The sequence below is a fragment of the Ambystoma mexicanum genome, chromosome 10 (assembly GCF_040938575.1).
Source record: "Ambystoma mexicanum isolate Mex_15411 chromosome 10, UKY_AmexF1_1, whole genome shotgun sequence".
Taxonomy (NCBI): Eukaryota; Metazoa; Chordata; class Amphibia; order Caudata; family Ambystomatidae; genus Ambystoma; species Ambystoma mexicanum.
The window spans coordinates 181263810-181284648 of NC_090932.1; the positions used below are offsets into that span (position 1 = coordinate 181263810).

General features: G+C 47.1%; 1 protein-coding gene across 8 annotated transcripts in view; it reads left to right on the forward strand.

Moving 5' to 3' along the window:
• The window catches only part of ANK1 (ankyrin 1), a 2823483-nt gene that overhangs the window by 1135641 nt on the left and 1667003 nt on the right, over positions 1-20839 (forward strand). The gene's annotated exons all lie outside the window — the stretch shown is intronic.

Sequence of the window (20839 nt, forward strand, 5' to 3'; positions counted from 1 at the left end):
CGTTCGGATTGAAGTCGGCACCCAGGGTGTTCACCAAGTGCCTCGCACCGGTGGCGGCGCGGCTGCGCCTACAGGGGATCCACATCTACCCCTACCTTGACGACTGGCTCATCCGGGCAAGTACAAGGGAGCTCGCCGTGGAGCACACTGCGAAGACCGTCCAGCTGCTCACGGACCTGGGATTCTCCATCAACTTTCCAAAATCCCACCTGGTTCCGTCGCAAGTCGCCCTTTTTCTGGGAGCCAAGCTCGACACAGTGGCGCGGCTGGCCTCGCCGTCGGAGGAAAGGACCAGGACCATTCTGGGCAAGGTGCAGCGTCTGCTGGTCACGAACATGGCCAGGGTAAGATCTATCAAGTCCCTCCTCGGGATGATGTCCTCCTGCATTTATCTGGTGCGCCTTTGCAGGCTTCGGATGAGACCCTTGCAGGAGTTCCTTGACGCCTGCTGGATCCAGTCGACGGGCAGCTTCGAGAACAGGATCCCTGTCAACGAGACGTTCCGTCAGGCGATCCGGTGGTGGGGTACCCACTTCCATCTGTCGGCGGGCACAGACTTTCAGACCCCAGCTCACCAGGTGACGGTGACAACGGACGCCTCCCTGGAAGGTTGGGGAGCACACTCCGGAGATCTTCACGCGAGAGGCCTTTGGCTCCCAGACGAGAAGTCTCTCCACATCAACATCTTGGAGCTCCGCGCAGTGTTCTGGGCCCTCAGGTCCTTTCTTCCGTCCCTCAAGGGCAAGGTGGTGAGGATCTTCACCGACAACACCACCACGATGTTATACATCCGGAAGCAGGGCGGAACCAGGTCCCCGGCCCTATCCAAGGAACCTAGATCAGAGTGTGCATCTTATATTTGACAGGTAATCCTCCGGGTGGAACAGGGGAAGTGAGTACTCGGGGTCAAAGGAGGCAAATCCATCGCTCCTGCAGAGACACAGATGAGTGCGACAGAACACAAAGCCGTCCTCAACAACTCTGCCTGAGCGATGGAAACCTCTGAGGTAGACCAGCTTTCCCTATTGTTAGGTGAACTACGGGCCAAGGTGCATGCAGCCCGCTCAGAGACTAATGCCTTAAGGCGTGAACTGGTAGTCAACAGGGACAAGACAGACGACTTGCCAATACAGCTCTTGCAGACCCAAGCCGGTCTAGCACCCCTACCAGGTGGAGCCACTCAGGGGCAGCCTACCGTGGCACCTGTAGTCACACCCGTTCATGTATTGCTTCCAAGCAATATCCCCCTAGAACCGCCAGAACGTTTTTCTGGGGATCCCAAGAAATTCGGAGCATTCATGAATCAATGCCGCTTGCACTTCATATGCAAACCGGACTCTTTTTTGAACGACCAGGCTAAAGTAGCCTTCGTCCTCTCCTATTTAGGAGGACACACGGCGGACTGGTCCGTCCTGTTAGTGCTAAGGGACGACCCCTTGTTAAGAAATTACCCTGGTTTTCAACGTGAACTAGAAAAACTGTTTGCTCATCGGACTCGTGGTCAGGCCTTGGATGATGAGCTGCTCTCTCTACGACAAGGTGGTCAGGATCTTATTTCGTATGTCGCCACATTCAATCGTCTAATAGCCGAATCAGGTTGGTCAGAGGAGAAACGAATAACATTATTCTATCGAGGTCTGAGAGGAGAATTAAAAGATGTCTTGGCACAAGTGGTAAATCCCCCGATTGCAGCGAATACATCGATCTGACTATGCAACTAGACCACAGTTTAGAGGATCGCAAGGTCGACCGAACCAGATCAGAACATAGACCAGTGTATGTCCGACCGAAAGATGCTTCAAATCGACAGGCCTCTGAAACACACTCAGAGCCCATGCAATTGGGTGTCCTCAGAGAACCACTCACCAAAGCAGAGAGAGAACGGAGGCGTCAGGAAAATCTTTGTCTATACTGCGGCCAATCAGGTCACTTCCTCCGGAACTGCATGGTTAAACCCCCACAGAAGACAATGGGGGTTCTGGATAACACAAGGGAACACGCTGAAGCGGAAAACTCCAACGATCGGCGGATGTAGAGGTCGGTCTGTCGAGCCAAGAACAGAGCAGTCAGATCTCACATTTCAGTATTCCAGTGGTTCTGGTCGATCCTTCTCAACCCACCCGAATGCATGCCATCAAGGCTTTCATAGACAGTGTGGCTATTGGGAACTACTTGGACATAACCACTGCAAAGACCTTGGGACTGGCATTCCACCGTAAGGACACCATAGAAAGTGTAACAGCTGTGGATGGCACACAACTCCTTTCGAAACCAGTAACACAGTGTACTTCCACTCTTACCTTGATCTGCCAAGATGGTCATAGGGAAGGTATTAGATTTGACCTTATCGCAGCACCCCAATTCCAGCTGATTCTCGGAATACCATGGCTGGAGACGCACAACCCAAGAATCGATTGGCGAGCAAGAACCTTACTCTTTACCACGGAATTCATCTCTTGCTATGACAACAAAGGGACCCAGAATAGCCCATTGTTAGCTTCACAAGAAAAGATAGCAGAATTAGGTTTGGTGGGGACCTTTCCGGCGGAATTCCAGGAGTTCCAGGACGTGTTTGCTAAGGACCAAGCTAATACGTTACCACCACATCGAGCTTATGACTGCCAGATCGATCTGCTACCAGGGGCACAAGTACCTTGCAGTCGCATTTATGCGTTAACCGAGGAAGAAAACACTCATTTACGGACTTACTTAGATCCGTACCTGGCCAACGGTTTCATTAGACCATCTAAGTCACCTGCTGCCTCCCCACTTTTCTTCGTTCCCAAGAAAGAGGGGGATTTAAGAACATGTATTGATTACCGGGCCCTAAATGAAGTCACCATAAAGAATAAGTACCCATTACCTCTGATACCAGTACTCATAGACCAGGTGAGACAAGCCAACATTTTCACAAAACTAGATTTACGTGGCGCATATCACCTGGTACGCATGAAAAAAGGGGACGAGTGGAAGACTGTGTTCTGTACCCGCTATGGTCTGTACAAATACCAGGTCATGCCCTTTGGGCTTTGCAATGCCCCAGCTGCGTTCCAGCATTTTATGAACAACGTGTTATGGGAACTCCTGTGCAGTCCTGTGCAGTCATCTACATCGATGACATTTTGATTTACTCCACCACTCCCCAAGAGCATGTGACCCATGTGCGAGCAGTACTCTGCCACCTGCGTGAAAACCAACTGTATGCAAAACTTGAAAATTGTTCCTTCCACGTTAGCGAGGTGTAGTTTCTGGGATATATACTGACACCGCAGGGAATCAAGATGGACAATAGAAAAGTAGAGGCAATCCTCACTTGGCCCTCACCCACATCTGTAAAGGGAGTAGAGAGTTTCCTAGATTTTGCGAATTTCTATCGACACTTCATACCAGGATTCTCACATTTAGTACACCCAATTATGTCCGTGCTGCATAAACACCGGAAATTCGAATGGACAACAGCGACGGAAGAAGCCTTTCGAGCTCTCAAGGAAAAATTCACCTCAGCCCCAATACTACAACACCCGCAGCCCGATTTACCGTACATAGTGGAAACTGACGCCTCAAGCATCGCTATGTGAGCCGTGTTGTCACAACAGAATCCCAAAACCGGATGTCTTCATCCCATTGCCTTCTGGTCGAGAACGTTTTCCCCAGCAGAATTAAACTATGCGATTTCTGAGAAAGAACTCCTAGCAATTAAAAGTGCACTGAGCGAATGGCGACATTACTTACTTGGAGCAAAACATACAATCACCATAATAACCAATCATCGGAACTTACAATACTTACGCTCTGCGAAAGCTCAGTCTTCAAGACAACTCTGTTGGGCCTTATCCTTAATGGAATATGACTTTGTAATCACATACCGCCCCGGAGCTAAGAACGGAAAAGCAGATGCGTTATCCCGCATTGCCACAGGAGAGGAAGCGTATAATGTCCCCAACCCGGTGGAGATCATACCTAGCCACAAAATTCTCGGTTTCTGCATTGGCCCTTCTCCGTTAGACACACTGCAAGAAGCAATAAAGAAAAGTATATCTGAAAAAGACCTACTGGCTTGGGACAAGAAGGGAGAACAATTCACCATTCGAAACGAACTACCATATTATTGAAACCGTCTCTACGTTCCAACTAAGGATCTGCAACAAGCAATTATGTCTAACTACCACGACTCGCTGTTAGAAGCCCATCCAGGTATAGCCAAAACCATGAAGAAAGTAAATAAATCTTATTGGTGGCCAACTTGGCGAGAGGATATTGCTACCTTCGTAGGCACCTGTGAGGTGTGTGCACAATACAAGACATCCAGGCAAAAACCAGCAGGCCTTCTTCAGCCAATCACCATCTCGCCAGCGCTCTGGCACACAGTATCAATGGACTTTGTCACTGACTTACCTCCCAGCTCAGGTTATAATACCATCCTCGTAGTAGTGGATCTCTTCTCTAAAATGGCCCATTTCATAGCTCTGAATGGTATTCCTTCAGCTCTGACCTGGCGCAGGTTTTTCTAGATCGAGTCGTTAAGTTACACAGATTCCCCACCGGAATTGTCTCTGACAGAGGCAGTCAATTCGTATCTCGTTTTTGGAAGAAATGTTGTGCCCTGGCAAGAGTAGAAATCCGTCTGTCTTCTAGTCATCATCCTCAAATGGACGGTCAAACCGAGTGCACGAACCAGACCATGGAGCAATATTTGCACAGCCTATTACACCAAACAAGCCAAAGCTGGACAGAAATTCTATGGATGGCTGAGTACACCTATAACAATTCAACACACTCATCAACCCAAGCAGCCCTTTCTTTGACTGTATATGGTCGAAACCCCAGAACATCTGTCTACGACCCACCAGAAAACATTGAGATGCCCACGGTAAAGGACCTACATGCCAGCATCATTGAAGCAGCCAGAGAGGCCAGCAAGAATTTACAGCAAGCAAAAGAGACACAAAAAAGAAACGCTGATCGCCACCGACGAAAAGCCCCAGATTATCAAGTGGGAGACTCGGTCTGGCTGGCATCTAGACACATTACTTTAATAGGCCCCAGAAGATTTCAGCCTAGATACATCGGCCCATATACAATTGAGGCAGTGATTAATCCAGCAGCCATGAGACTGGCGTTACCTCAACATATGCGCATACATCCCGTATTTCATGTGTCACGATTAAAACCGGTACACCCAGAAACCTGAACCTCCACACCTCCCGCACCCACACAAGTGGGTGAAGAAGCACCGGAATATGAGGTTAAGAACATATTAGATTCCAGACTAGTACGAAAGACCCTGTATTACTTAATTAACTGGAAGGGGTACGGACCCCAGGAATGTTCATGGGAACCCAGCACACACGTGCATGCCCCCCGATTGGTGCGAAAATTCCATCGAGACAATCCAGACAATCCAAAACCCACACTCACACCATTGGGAGGGGTCTTGAGGGGGAAGACTGTCATGAGTACCAGGCATGTAGTTGGGGCAAGCTGGGTGGAGGCTTGACAGGCCTGGCATAGACACACTAGAAAACCCATAGCTGATAACTTCCTTTAGTTCCTTCCTGGTATTTTTTAGTAACTTCCTGGTTACCACTTGATGTTGCCAAACAGGAAGTGTATGAAACCCCATGAGCTCTCTAGTGTTCGGGCGTGGCTGGTTATATAAGCCACACCCTAAATTTCTCCAGTGCTTCGTGTTGCTTTCTGTAAGCTGCATCAGCAACACATTCACTGTGCTCCTGCTTCTGCTTACCTGCTCCGGATCATCCTGCTTCTGCTTACCTGCTCCGGATCAACCTCCGTGCTTCCTCCACGCCGCAGCTTCCCTCGTACATCGGCGCCTGCAAGCACAAAGAAGAACAGTATGCGGTGCGCAGGAACTGAAATGCTGTGTATACTTACCGAATCTCTGAGGTTCTTCCCGCTATGCTGGAATCAAGGTTCGTAGCCCGAGCTCTCAACTCATGCAAAAGAAAGGAGAGACATTACGAGTGCGCTCGCTCCAGAAACGCTGCGCATACTTATCGGACCTCCGAGGCTCTCCAATTGCACTGAATCCAAGCTCATAGCTCGAGCACCGCACAATCCAGTCCTGCAAAAGAAAGGAGAGACATTATTTGGTGCGTCCCAGCAACACCGCGAATACCCAACGGCAGTTCTTAGTTCTGCACGCTGCGCAAACTTACCCAAGAAACCTTTGGCAACATAAAGACATTTCGGACAATAACAGACTCTCCAAAACCACCGTGCAACATTCGCCGTGCGGAAAGAACTTCTTGCTAGTGAAGCAACTAGCACATGGAACACTCTGCCTCGCTGTGAAGACGTAACAGCATGTGGCATCAGAACGCGGCAAACAGAGATTGGCATCATCCCTACGTTTGTAGGGCCACGAATCCTCCATAGAATCGCACCCCTGCGAATGCAGGATGGAGAGCGCATCTCACTAAAAACCAAGGAAAGCCTTTTGGGACATCACAGCACATTTTAGAGAGAAGGTAGGGAGCCCAGGGCAATCGGGTGAACCTAGATCTGAGTGTGCATCTTATATTTGACAGGTAATCCTCCGGGTGGAACAGGGAAAGTGAGTACTCAGGGTCAAAGGAGGCAAATCCATCGCTCCTGCAGAGACACAGGTGAGTGTGACAAGGTCAACTTTACGGTGCGACATTACTAACCTGGCAGAGTTAGTTGGTGCTGTTTGTGTCAGTAGTTAAACAGTGCATTATGTGATGCTACAAGCAAATACAGCTGACACTTAAGGTGTCAGACGATGGTGTATGTTGGTGTGGTGACTATGTTGAGGATGATCTGTGTCAAGAATCCTTAGTGCATATAGCCCACATGGCCACTTCGATAATCAGCTTGACTGTGTTTCACTACCACACTCTTTGCCCATATTATAGGGTGAGTGTTGTGTACGCCTTAAAATGTACGCTTCCACCTGCATGGTTCTTTCCTTCTTACTGTTGCTAGTCCATTGCTATTCAATGCCTTACTACTTCGTGTGCAATTAGTTAAAAGGGTAGCTGTGTGAAGGATTTCTGTCTGAGCCATAATTCCATGGGAAAAGCACTGAGAGTCTGCCACTCCTTTCCACTCGCTTCTGGTATGGGCCGTCGACTGCGGCACCAATTCGGTGGAGTGATCCCACCTTCAGTCTCCCTCAATGTGATGGCTTATGGATTATACCGTCCACCAACGAGCCCGGCAGGAGAACCTGATCTACATGGGCGCCACCCCGCTTGGTGCACAATTTCGCCTTAACTCGTATCTCGGCACCCCATCTGGGCTGATCCTCTTCCTCTGGGTCTTGTTGGAGATGACCCTCAGTGACCGGACACCAAGCTCCCTCCGCCCCTGTTCGAGGAGAGTTCCTGGTAACACCGGGTCAGTGTTGAATCTTCATAGAAATCAGTGAGTGACAGGTTGCCCCCTGATCATCCAGCACGTTGGTCTATATCCCTCCAGTTTTCCATGGAGGGTTCACTGTCAAATCCAGCAGACTTACGTGTTGGCTATGGTCTCTTTCTAGGCTATGCCGGGGAGTTAGCCTCTCGGCTTGACCGGTTACTGCAATGTTTCCCTAATTTGATCACACCATTCCTGGTGGTCCAGGGTATCTGTCGCCACCTTTTTGGGCGGGAGAATGTGCAGTTTGACTGAGTATTTAAAGATATGTTTGGTGCTTCACGGAGCCGATTAAATGTGCGACTACACTAACCTCCCACAGAGCCCCTCACATTGTGGGATTTATGACCAGCTTGTGGTAGATTTTCTTTGCCAAGTACCTTTTATTTGGAGGTAGGATACAGCAATTGCCTTGATGGTAGACAATAGGCGAATGGGCCATTCAGGTGGAAATGCTATACTGATGTATGTGGTGCCTGCAGAGGCTAGTTATTACTAGTGGTGCCTGTGGGGTGCTTTGATCCTACTTGATTGGAGTTTGCATCCTGTTGTTATGCAACAGAGCATGTTCATCTTATTTGTCATGGAACAGTGACTATTCATCCTTTGTTATAGATGGCAACACCATTAAAGTAGCAAAAGAGGTAAAAACATTAGGTTTTTACCTCAACTCTTGCCTCTCTTTAACAAAGTAGGTGAGTGTGATGGCCTCTAGTACAGCATACACATGTAAGCATGTATTATCCAAATTGGACTATTGTAACGCACTATACATATGGTCTAATAAACATACACTACAAAAAATCCAAACTTTGCAGAACAATGCCCTCAGAGCTGCCTTAGGAATCCCAAGAAGAGAGCATATTTCAGATATTAAAAGACAATCTAATTGGCTCTCTACAGCTGACAAAATTAAAAACACTTTCACCAACATTCAAAAGTATTAATGCTCTAGCCCCCAAATACCTAACGGAAAGGTTCAAAAGAAGAACTTACAACAGACCCACCAGAGAAGCATATACCAACCATCTAGTTATGCACCCATTTAAATTGAGCACTGCCGGAGGGAAGGCAACAGCTTCCCTGTCAAAGCGGCCCAGTTATAGAACTCCCTCCCATCCTCCCTAAGGTCTGACCAATCCTATCCACACTTCAGACTCAACTGCATTAAATGGCTCAAAGAAAATGACCAATAACTGACCTACACCGGGACAGCTCATGCCTGACCTATCTGTTTATATGTATCTGAATGCATACTTACATGCTCATCTCCCCCGTCTACTCCACCTTGCTTTTTGACCTTCAATGTATACTGCGTATACACCTATGTGTACAAATACTTGTGTATGTAACTCTGTATATAACCCTGTGTACAAACTTGTGTGGTAATCATTATCCTTTTGTCAGTGTATCCTGTAACTACTTGGAATGTGTTTCTGTAACTTGTAAGCTTAAAGTAAACTTGTTCACGCGCCCGGATAACTTTGGGTCTGGCGCGCGCTATAAATAAATAAACATAAACAAACAAACAAACTGCTTGGGTGGTTTAGGCGCATGGAGGATGTGGCCATGGCTGTGGCTTTTTTGGCAGCCTCTGACGGTCGCCTATGTTATGGTGCTCAGCCTTGTTTGGTGTTCGTTAGCTGCACAACTGGAAATAGGGGATGTGCATGTGTGGTGACATAGAACGAGAAGTCTGACCAGGGCATTCAAATTTTGGCAATAAACATTTATTATATAGTTCCAAATCCTATCTTTCTATAGAGGTGGTTTTACCTACCTCAGCCAAACTAAAACTCTGGTCTGATAGGAAATCTATGATGTCCAAATAAAATTTTACCATCCTTGTCCAAACTTCTAAACTATCCCTGCCATTGAAACACAAAAAAGTCCAAAACCATAACCGAGGAGAATGCCTCGCTTCTCCTAGCTTGTGAGTTAGACCTTGACTTGAAAGCCTCTTCTTCTTATTCAGTTTTCTCTTGCCTTGTTTACTTCTCTTAGAGTCCCTTTTTAAAGGGGTTTTAAGGGTTTTGTCTCCTTTTGTTGAAAGTATAGAGGAGGCGAAAGAGGAGCTGATGCGTGTGTGATCTGGCGTTGACACAATAACCGAAAAAGGAGAAGATTGACTTGTACAAATCACAAACATGAGGTATCTTCCATGGTTCTGAAGTTCCACTGTGGGGCATGGGAACTCTTTTGTGGGTGTTTCTAGACCTTCACCACTAGTGAAAGGGATGCTTTGATACTGTGGAAGACAACTTCCTAGGGATGCTGGTCTCGTCTTGTTGGTTTCTTTGGTTCACGTTTCCCCAAGTAGACCTTCACTGCTTGGGGAAGAGATGGTTTGATGCTGTCAAAGACAACTTCCAAAGAATGCTGGTCCTTTCTTATCAGGCTCCTTCAGTTCCCGTTTCACCAAATTACTAAACTGAGGAAAAGAGTTATTTTCCCAACCCAAGAGAATGACTCCCTTCTCCTGAGTAGCAGTCTCTCAAAGTTCGGGTTTTTATACAGTTGCACAAATATCCCACGACTAAGAGAATGAATCCCTTCTTCTAGTGTACATTCAGTCTCTGTCAGGCTTTTCTTGAGTTACTTCAATGTTAGATTCTTCATCAACTCTTCAAGTTCTTTCCGCAAGCTTTGTGTTATCACTGTTTGAACACTGTTCTTTGACTTGCCCCCACCGGGACTAGGGAGAGACTACCTGAGATCTCCTTCATTCTTCACCTTTTTACCAATATTATTCAAACTGCCCCCACTGGCACCAGGAAGAGGCTCCCTGAGTTCCTCTTGACTCTTCAATACCACAGTTTACACTGCTGCTTCGATACAGCTTTCGAATGTCCGTTTTCCAGCGCCACCTTCCTCAGTTACTTTTTTTCATAGTCGTACGCGGGCACATGCTTCCCCACAAGGAACGGTCAGTATGCATTTTTGTCACTTTTTTCTCAAGATGTCTCCTAAACGGGTTTAAGTATCAAAATATAAGAGAAATCATACACTCCTTGTAGTCCAGTGTGTCTTGCTCTCTTTCGTTTCCAACTGATTGCGATATTCTGCGCTGCAGGCTGGATGGAAATATGATTCTCCAAAAGAAGATGATATCACTTTAAGGCTTTTAGAATGAGGCTGGGTACGTCTGAGCATACCTCCCCATGCACGGCCCTACCCCCACCAGTACATCACCAACAGAAACTTGTTCCTGTTCTTTCACCAATACACCTCCCTTTTTCGGGGTGTCATTATTTCTCTTTTTTTGTTGTCTACTCCCCCGCAGGGGTGTATTTTTCAATTCGATTGGATATTTTTTTTGTCAACATTGCGCATGCCGCTGACGACGGGGATGAAGCGATGCACTGGATGCAGTAAACACTCCTCGGCGGCAGACCCTCACGGAGGCTTTGTCAACCATCTCGGCAACTTCCACCTGGTGAGTTCCTGTCAGTTTTGTGTGGGAATAAAACCCAGGTCACTGAGAACACGCTTAAACTCCATGCTGAATAAGGGTCCGGTACTACAAGCCACTGTGAACTTCGTGGAGGGACGGAAGACTGCACATCCTAGTTGTAAGAGGGAATTGGGACCGGCTTGGTCTCTGACTCAGCATTGCCTTTGCGTACCTCTCTTAAGGTCGCTGCTTACGATAGACCCAACTGACCTTGCACCACCTGTTCCGGAGTTCACTCCGGGCACACACACTTGCAAATACCTCTTGGGTTTTCCAACTCATGGGCTTTTTGGCAGCCTCCTAGCTTGCCGTCTTCTCTGTCCGGATGTCGCTCTCCTTCTGGATGTCACACTCTTTGTCCTTCCATGCTGTTTAGCTTAAGTAGCCGTGACTGCCCCAGAGTAACACCAGTTTGATTGACACCAGCTAGCCGAACGCTCTTCATACTTGTCTGTAACGTTCTCAAGTTCTACTTCGTCCCAGTGCCTATCATAGTGAGACTTTCTGACACTTTATAGTTGGACATAGTCTCAGACTTTACAGAAGGGTTGGGTGCTCTTACTAGTGTGTGGGGTTGGAAGATAAAGGAGCAGTGTCCCAGACTCACATCCTTATCCCCACAAGGGTTTTTCCTCCCCATAAAATCCTCCTGCATATTACCACCCTGAGGGAGACTAGCGGTTAGCACCCTCACCTCCCTACCCTGCTGAAAAGGGGCTACCCTCTCAGAATAAGTGACGCTATCTGAAGGATCGTCACAAGTGTGGTTGAGGGTTGGGATTTCCCTAGGGGCTCAGCTTTAAAATCATTGCAGCATAGTCCTTTGCAAAATCAGTGGTGCTCTCTCCTATCTGTGTCCATATTTGGGATGCTAAATACCTGATTATATTTCTTAGTTGGAATGTTCAGTCCTTAACAACTTAATCAAATACAGGAAAATAGCAGTGTACCTCGTTAAATTAGGCATAAAGATTGCTCTACATTGGGACAGGAGTAGTATTTGAATGTATCTGCTGATGACAGGTTTGCTCACAGCTAGGGCAGCGCAAGTTACTACATTTCATTTTCTTCTAACTGCAGGGGTTATTTACACTAGTGCATACATCAATATGTTTCAGTCCTACTGCCATTCTAACGGAAGGCAGATACTTTATATGGCCAGGTAATATCATTGGGGTCAAGATAAGGTTGGTAAACGTCTATGCTCCTAATGCAGATTTCTAATTGATATATTCCTCCCACAGATTGCTAATCTTTTGAAATACACCTCAATCGCAGTGTGCTTGTAAACATTTTCCGGGTGGTGCAACACAGCTTTGAGGTGCCATCTTGTGCCTAAAGTGACGTTATACATGCAAGTAGCAGGAGCAGCGCCACCTTCCTCAGTTACTTTTTTTCATAGTTGTACGCGGGCACATGCTTCCCCACAAGGAACGGTCAGTATGCATTTATGTCACTTTTTTCTCAAGATGTCTCCTAATCGGGTTTAAGTATCAAAATATAAGAGAAATCATACATTCCTTGTAGTCCAGTGTGTCTTGCTCTCTCTCATTTCCAACTGATTAGGATATTCTGCACTGCAGGCTGGATGGAATTATGCTTCTCCAAAAGAAGATGATATCACTTTAAGGCTTTTAGAATGAGGCTGGGTACGTCTGAGCATCCCTACCCATGCACGGCCCTACCCCCACCCATACATCACCAACCAAAACTTCTTCCTATTCTTTTCACCAATACACCTCCCTTTTTCGGGGTGTTATTTTTTCTCTTTTTTTGTTGTCTACTACCCCGCAGGGGTGTATTTTTCAATTCCATTGAATATTTTTTTTGTCAACATTGCATACATCACCAACCAAAACTTGTTCCTATTCTTTTCACCAATACACCTCCCTTTTTCGGGGTGTTATTTTTTCTCTTTTTTTGTTGTCTACTCCCCCGCAGGGGTGTATTTTTCAATTCCATTGAATATTTTTTTTGTCAACATTGCCTCCTCAGCGCGTGCCGCTGACAACGGGGATGAAGCGATGCACTGGATGCAGTAAGCACTCCTCAGCGGCAGACCCTCACGGAGGCTTTGTCAACCATCTCGGCAACTTCCACCTGGTGAGTTCCTGTCAGTTTTGTGTGGGAATAAAACCCAGGTCACTGAGAACACACTTAAACTCCATGCTGAATAAGGGTCCGGTACTACAAGCCACTGTGAACTTCGTGGAGGGACGGAAGACTGCACATCCTAGTTGTAAGAGGGAATTGGGATCGGCTTGGTCTCTGACTCAGCATTGCCTTTGCGTACCTCTCTTAAGGTCGCTGCTTAAGATAGACGCAAGTGACTTTGCACCACCTGTTCAGGAGTTCACTCCGGGCAACACACTTGCAAATACCTCTTTTTGGGAAAGCACCAGATCGTAAGGCTTGGCCTTAGTTACCAGATGACCTTTTCTCTCCAGACAAAGTTCAGAAGGTACTGGAGAGGAGTGTTTCGGCCTATAAATCATCCCAAACACGCAGAGATCCCTCTAAAGACTGCAAACTCTCCAAAAGGTGGAGTTTATCACAATTCACCCAGAGAGAGTCTAACTCACCCCACAATCCCCCAGATTGCAGGTACCCCTATATTAGCACTGGTGGTTCCTAAACCTGTTTCCTTGCTAATGGCAAACCAACAATAGGGCAAATCTCCTTTGGATACTCATAAGAGATAGGACCATAGACCACATTCTGGTTGGGATGGCGAGCACAGCGGGCTGGATGGGAAATAGCTTCTCCAAAAGAAGGTGATGTCACTAAGGCTTTTAGAATGGGACTGGGTATTCAGGAGCATCCCTCCGCATGCCCGGCTCCGCCCCCGTATATCCCCAGCTGACACCTCCTAGTTCCTGTTTTTCCAATTATACGCCTCCCTTTTCTAGGGCATTATTTTTTCTCTTTTTTGCTGTGTGCCCTCCCTGAGGAGCATATTTTTCCATTCGATTGTATATATATATATTGTTTTTAGAAAATAGAATTTTTATTAAAGATTGAGTCAGGACCAGCACAATACAGTTCAAATAAACAGTGATGAGTTAAACATCACTGACCATATAAAACAAAACCAAAAGACAATTAAAGTAGTCACCTCAAACTCACATTTTTGGTTACAGCAATTGACCTCTGATCCTTCGTAGGTCCTTCTCCCCACTTGTAGCACCCTCCCTCCCCAACAATCCCTCCCTCAACCCCTCACCCCAACAGTGACATCATTTTTGCAGAGGCCTAAGCAGCAATAACCGGCGACTGCTTACAAACAAAACATGAGAACGACAAATGTCAGTACATTGGTGTTCATTAGATGCACGTTTTCCACACCACTAGCACTCAATGGATATAGTCTGGATTTACCCACATTTTCCCCATCCTTCCTCCTGCTCAACTGCCCATGCCTCCCTTCCCGGTCTTTCAGCGCTGTAATATTCTAGGTGAGTTTCCATCAACAATGCCGTGAGGCTCTCCATTTTGTATATTTCTCATGGGCCTTGTCTAACCATTACAATTTTGTGGGGAGAGGACTTCTCTTCCAGTGTATTGTGAGGCAAACTTATGCTGCTAAGATCCGATTTTTTGGCAGGTGTGAAAACTGAGCATGGCCATCTTCCACGGTTTTAACCCCAAACAAAACCAACAGAGGAGACTGTGTCCTGCTAACCCATCTATAGCGTGTATCCAACCCAGAACCTCCTTCCAACAGAGTTGCGCCATTGGACAACTCAACCACTGATGCCAGTAGTTGCAGATGGCAGTAAAGCCCCTCCAGCAATTAGGATTCACCCTGGGCACATTTTAGCAAGCATCTGAGGGTTTAGGTGCCAACCAAACAGTAGCCTACTGTAATGCATTTGGAATTTAACTGCTGTTGTTGAGGACCACACTGCCCTGTAAATCGTGGCCCATAACTCAGTATCCTCTTCCAGCCCTAGATCTCTAACCCAAAACGCCTGTGTGCATGGTGTGGCTAAGTGTCCTCTGTTAAGCAAGGAAGCGTATAGTCTGGCCCCCAGGTGTGTATTGAGTGCCTGTTCTAAGGGTGCCAACAGGTACTACAGTTGCTCGTTCCAACGGGGGTCCGACAACACGCCTTTGAGTTGTAGGTACAGTAACGGTTGTATGGTGCCCATTTGTCGGGCCTCTATGAGGTCCTCCTTAGTCGGGAAGACACCCTCCTTCCACATTTGCCCCACTCTCACAAGACCTGCCTCGTATAAAGATTGAAAACGTTTGGAGTCTGTTATTAAATCTCTGACGGGGGAACCCATACCCAACTAAGCGGGGATGGCCATGTTGTAACTCCTCCATGTCTCTGAATTTCCGCCACAGTGACCAAATAACAGCAAGTTAGGAGGTGTAGTAAGATTCTCAATTGCAAAGCCTTGAAATATTTGTACATAATATTCGTAAAAAGTCAGAATAGCCCATCCCACCTTTATCTTTTGGAAATATTATGGCAGCGTATACTATTCAAGGTCCCTGCGTTGCCCACATAAAGGACAGTAGCGTTTTTATCACCTCTGTGTGGAAGGTTACCGAGATTATAACTGCCAGTGACTAGAACAAGAATAGCAACCTCGGCAGGATGGTTTTAAATCTGGCTGCCCAGGACAGTGTGATCCTGGACCATTTTTGTATATCTTTAGTGATTCTGTCCCATAATGGCGGGTAATTGGCACTGTAAATATCACTAAACAGCCTAGTTATTATCACTCCCAGGTATTTCATTCCCTCCATTCCTGACTGAATACCATATTCCACTAAGAGACTTGAGGAGAGGGTGGGATCATCTGACAACGGGAGGTCCATAGGGCCTCATTACGACCCTGGCTGCCGCCGGTAATGATTTTTTACCGGAGCCCAGAAAAGGGCAATAACCGGGTCATGCCGACCCTGGCAGACGCAGTAATTGCCCTTTTCTGAGCTTCGGTAAAAATGAATCCTGATTCCCATTTGATCCTGATAGGGCTCAATGGGAATGGGGAGGATGCTAACAACAGGCCGGCCCGTTAATGACGGGCCCGTTGTTAGCATCCTGGTCTGCTAGCGGGTCCCGCTCAGGACGCCTGGTCTGGCCAAGCGTCCTGAGCGGTACCCGCAGCAGACCTCGTAATGAGGCAGCCTGGAATTAACGGTGCCGGTCCCTTACCGGCACCGTTCATTCCGCAGCCGCCAGGGTCCTAATGAGGCCCATAGTCTTGTTCAGTTAATACAAAAACCCCAAAGCATACCATAGTCTGTAATGGTCGTTAAGAGAGTTGGCACCAATATTGCTGGTTATCAACAGCGAACAGCGCAAGTTTAGATTGCTTCCCATATTTTTCCAGGCCGTCTATGTCTCTGTTAGTACGAATGGCCTGTGCTGAGGGTTCTACGACCAGGGCACAGAGCAGGGGTGAGAGTGGGCACCCAATATGAGTAAATGCTTCAGACACCACCCTGTTCACTACAACTCTCGCTATCATATTTTGATAAAGAGCTTGGGCACTGGTTATCCAGATTGGGCCTAGACCCATTCTATGCATAACTGTGTGCATGAAAGGCCAATCTACCCTGTCGAAAAACTTTTTATGGCCATCTATCGAATTCAGGGTGGGTTTGTTGTCCCCTCTGCACTTGCTATCAGATCTCGAGTTTTGCAAATAATGTCGGAGCCCTGCTGTCCTTTAATGTATCTGATTTGATCTTTATGTACGAGCCTGGGCAGTACTTTACAGAGTCTATCAGCTAGGACACTTGCATAGATTTTTGTATATACATTAATTAATGATATCAGGCGATATGAGCTGGAGTCTGTTTTATCGCTACCCTCTTTTGGAAGGACTATAATTCTGGCTTGCCTGAATGTATCCGGGGCCTGGCCTGCCGTTAATATCTCGTTAAAACGTTTTGTCAAAAAAGGAGCGAGCACAGCTGCGTATGCCTTGTAAAAGGCGGGCATATAACCGTCCTGCCCCGGTGCAGAGCCTGCTTTAAATTTTGATATGACCCCCAGCACTTCCGTTAATTCAATGGGGGCATTAAATGACATCCTCTCCTCACTCGTTAATGTCCAGGATATGAGCCTCACTAAGTACTCTTCAACACTTCCATTGCCATTCAAACTTTCAGTGGTGTATAGTGATGTGCAGAATTGGGTTGACCAATACCTCACCCAAGTCATTTCTGATATTGAAGACTGCTTTGTTTTAGCTAGCAGAATTGTGTCAAGGACTTCCTTTTCCAGATATATTTTAGCTCTCTACAAAGTTCCATGATTTCTCCTAACGCTACCTCACGAGAATCTGAATTCATGCGGAGACTAGCTTCCTTTACAGATATGTCTTTTTTCAGGGCCGTTTCTCACAGCATTCTGTTTTTCTTTGGCTTTTCCCTCAGCAATTAAGACCCTACAAAAGGTAACTTTGGCGGCCTCCCATTTTGTATTACGGGGTGTTCACCCATGTCGTTGCACAAAAAGAAATCTTGAATTTCCTTGCAGTTCTCCTCTTTAAAGAGGACATCCTTGTACAACGTGTCGTTACACACCCACCGTCTATCAATCGGGATGCGAGGTCCCATGTCTGATATTAAGGTACACATGTCATGATCAGTCCATCCCACTATAATGATTGTTGTTTCCACTATTTTATATTCCTGAGCCGCGTCGAGCAACACATATTCAATATGCAAATACATCTGGTGTGGTGGCGAGGAGAAAGTAAAGGCCTGCACTAGCGGATATGTGACCCTCCAAGTGTCCAACAAGTATGAATCTCGCAAAATAGAGGCCAGACTTCGCTGTCCGGTATTTGTGGGAGCAGTGCACCTGCCCTCATTGAATCTCCGTCCAAGCAGGGGTCAGCTACAGTGTTAAGCATTCCTGTCTTCCATGATTCTATAAAGTCAAAAACTTCCATACAAAAAGGGAGCAGATGCTGGTTGGGCACATACACCAGACATAGCGTGATTGCAGTCGGCCCTACTTTCCCGTTTATTGCTAGATACCGACGCTCTGTATTTCTATTTGTTTGAGTGATTTTCAGGCCCAGTGAAGTGCAGTACAGTATGCCCACTCCTGCCCTCTTTGCCAGGCCTGAAGCCCAGATGGCCCCGCCAAGATTTTTTCCCTTTTGATATCGTGTTCTTACCCATTCTTAAACTTGGTTTCCTGAACAAATAAAACGTCTAACACAGCTAATTTGAATTCACTTATGAGCATCGATCGCTTGTGTGGTGAATTTACTCCTTTTACATTTAAGGACCCTTAGCTGACAATGCCATTAGACATAAATAGGGTGTGATTGGAGTCTCACAATTCCCATCACCCAGAGAGCGTGTGAGCACAGTGCTACCTCTTGCTTCCCGTTGTGCTGCTTCTCTGGTTCCCTGTTAATGTTTTCCTTGTTAGTCAGCGGTGCTGTGAGCCCCTGCAGTGGTTGTCTACAGTTTGTCCCCCCTAACCCCTGTGCCTGCCCCTCCCCCTTGTAAGGGAAATGTAACTAACCATTTCCTGGGAAAGTAGAGACATCCTATAAGCGAGGCCCCTCGCCTGAAATTGCAGTTCACATTCCTTTTCAATTTCATTTAGTAAGGCACAGCACTGTACGATTCTGTCAATTCAAACCGCAACTGTCAAACTTTTACAACTATGGCAAAGAAATTACCTCCCTTCTTCTCCTCCTCCACCAGACCTTACTTGGCAACACACCCCACTATTCTCAGTGCATTTATCAACAAAGGACCTCATGTTCGGTGCTTTCTTGGTGGATATACCCGGCCCCATTGGATTGTATGTTTACTGAGTATTGAATCTGCAGAACTTCCTAGACCCAGAAGCACTGCTTCGTCTGGGCTCTGCTTGAAAAATTCTCTGTGTGGTCTCCTGGGATTTCTGCATCCCCCCTGGATCCGCTCATCGATCGTCAGTTTTTAGGCATCAGAGTACGTTCAACGCCTCATCCCCTGATGCAATTCTATAATCTTCTATGCAGTGCTCAAAGTTCAATGAAAAAGGGAACCCCATCTATATCGGATGCCGTGCTCTTGTAACCAGGATGTTAGTGGACGGCAGTCTCTCCTCTTCAATAAAGTTGCAGCAGACAGGACAGGTCTTGGTATATCCTGATGCGTAACCCTTCAAAGTCGATCAATCCTTCCTCTCTTGCCTTCTGAACAATGTCCGTTTTCTGCCTGTAGTGATAGCATTTCACCAGAACCAAACGTGGTCCATTCGTGGGGCCCCCGCCTCTATGGATACTGTCAAAGTCAATTTCAGGTATCTGAGGTGTAACGAATAGATAATTAATGAGGGCTTTCACTTGCCATTTCTCCTGATGTTTCCTTCAAGCCCATTATTCGAATGTTGGAACGCCTCTCCCTGTTCTCAAGATCGTCAACCTTCACTGCAAGATCGGCCTCTCTCTGCTCAATGTCAAGAAAGCAACCTTCCATCTTAATTTCTGTGAAATCTGCTGACAGCTGTTTATTCTCCAGCAATTCTAATTTGTCTTCCACTTTGTCTATCCTGGACTGCAGGTCTGTTATCGTGGCAGTGATGCTGCTTTTCATGGATCGTATTTCCTCCAGGAGCAGGTGGAATGCCTCTTTCGTTACGCCTCTTGCTCATCCCCTGGTATAGTTGGTGTGCTTGCTGAGGGCTGGGATCCATTTTGGTTGCACTACGGCAGGAGCTCTGTGAAATGTCAGCTGTGCCGGGGTCCAGCGTGACTGTCACAGTCAGAGTATGTAAATTAAGTGGGGTTCCATTGCTGCCTGCCTCTCTCTGCCCACGCTAAAACAGCTCTGCTAGTATCCAGCTGTGTGGGGGCGACTTTGAAGTTGCCGGGGTCCGCGCTGCACCGAGTGCCCCTGCCTAATGTTACTCATCGCTGACTATGTCGCTGTGGTTGTGGGGTTCTCGCCTATCCCTCTACCTCAACGCTCGTCAATGGCCATAGGCAGCAGGAGTTCGCCACTACCAGCAAAGAACTGACACTTGCATTCCCAGAGTGCGGCCTTGCAAAGAGCGAATAGCGTCAATGTTGCATCTAGTCAACTGGTTTCGCAGGGAGTTCCCCTCCAAGGTATGTCGATTCAAATCCCTCCTGTGTATGATATCCTCTTGTATATTGCTCATCCCCAACTGCAGATTGAGAATTAAACCAATCCAGGAGGCCTTTAACCAGCAATTGGATCAAACATGCTCATGGGAAGATCTTGTTTACCTCTCACCCCATTTTCACGTGGCACTGCAGTGGTGAAGCAGGGAACACAACCTCAATCAAGGCATGCCTTTACAAGTGCGCTCCACATTACTCCTCAGGACCGATGCCTCCCTGTCAGTATGGGGAGCGCATCTGGGAGAGTGACAGACAAAGGGCACGTGGTCAGATCAAGAAAGGCTATTCCACATCAACGTGATAGAACCTAGAGCCATTGGTGGGCACTGACAAGTGGTCATGATTCAGACAGACAACACTACCTACATGCATTACACCAACAAACACAGAGGTACCAGATCTGCGATGCTCTCTGCAGAAGTATAGAAGCTCTGGGATCGGGCTCCCCAACACACGGTTCATATCAGAGCGAAGCACATCCCGTGGGAGGACAATGTCCTTGCAGACAGGTTAAACAGAGGTTTCTCCTTCTCCCACGAGTGGGAGCTTGACGGTGGAGAGATCAACTGAATCTTTCACAAATGGGGACGTCCTTACATGGACCTGTTTGTGACCAGCGACAACGCCAAGTGCCCTGGCTCCGCTTCCAGGTACGGAGAGAAGAACTCACTGTGGGATGTGTTCTCACTGACATGGACGGGTCAGTTCCTTTATGCCTTCCCAACCGCTACTCACCAGAGTGCTGAGGAGGGTGAAGTTGCAACCATGCCAGATGATCCTCATAGCACCAGCATGGGCCTGGCAAGTTTGGTACCCAACCCTGCTGCAACTGACGCAGAGCAAGCCAGTTTGCCTCCGG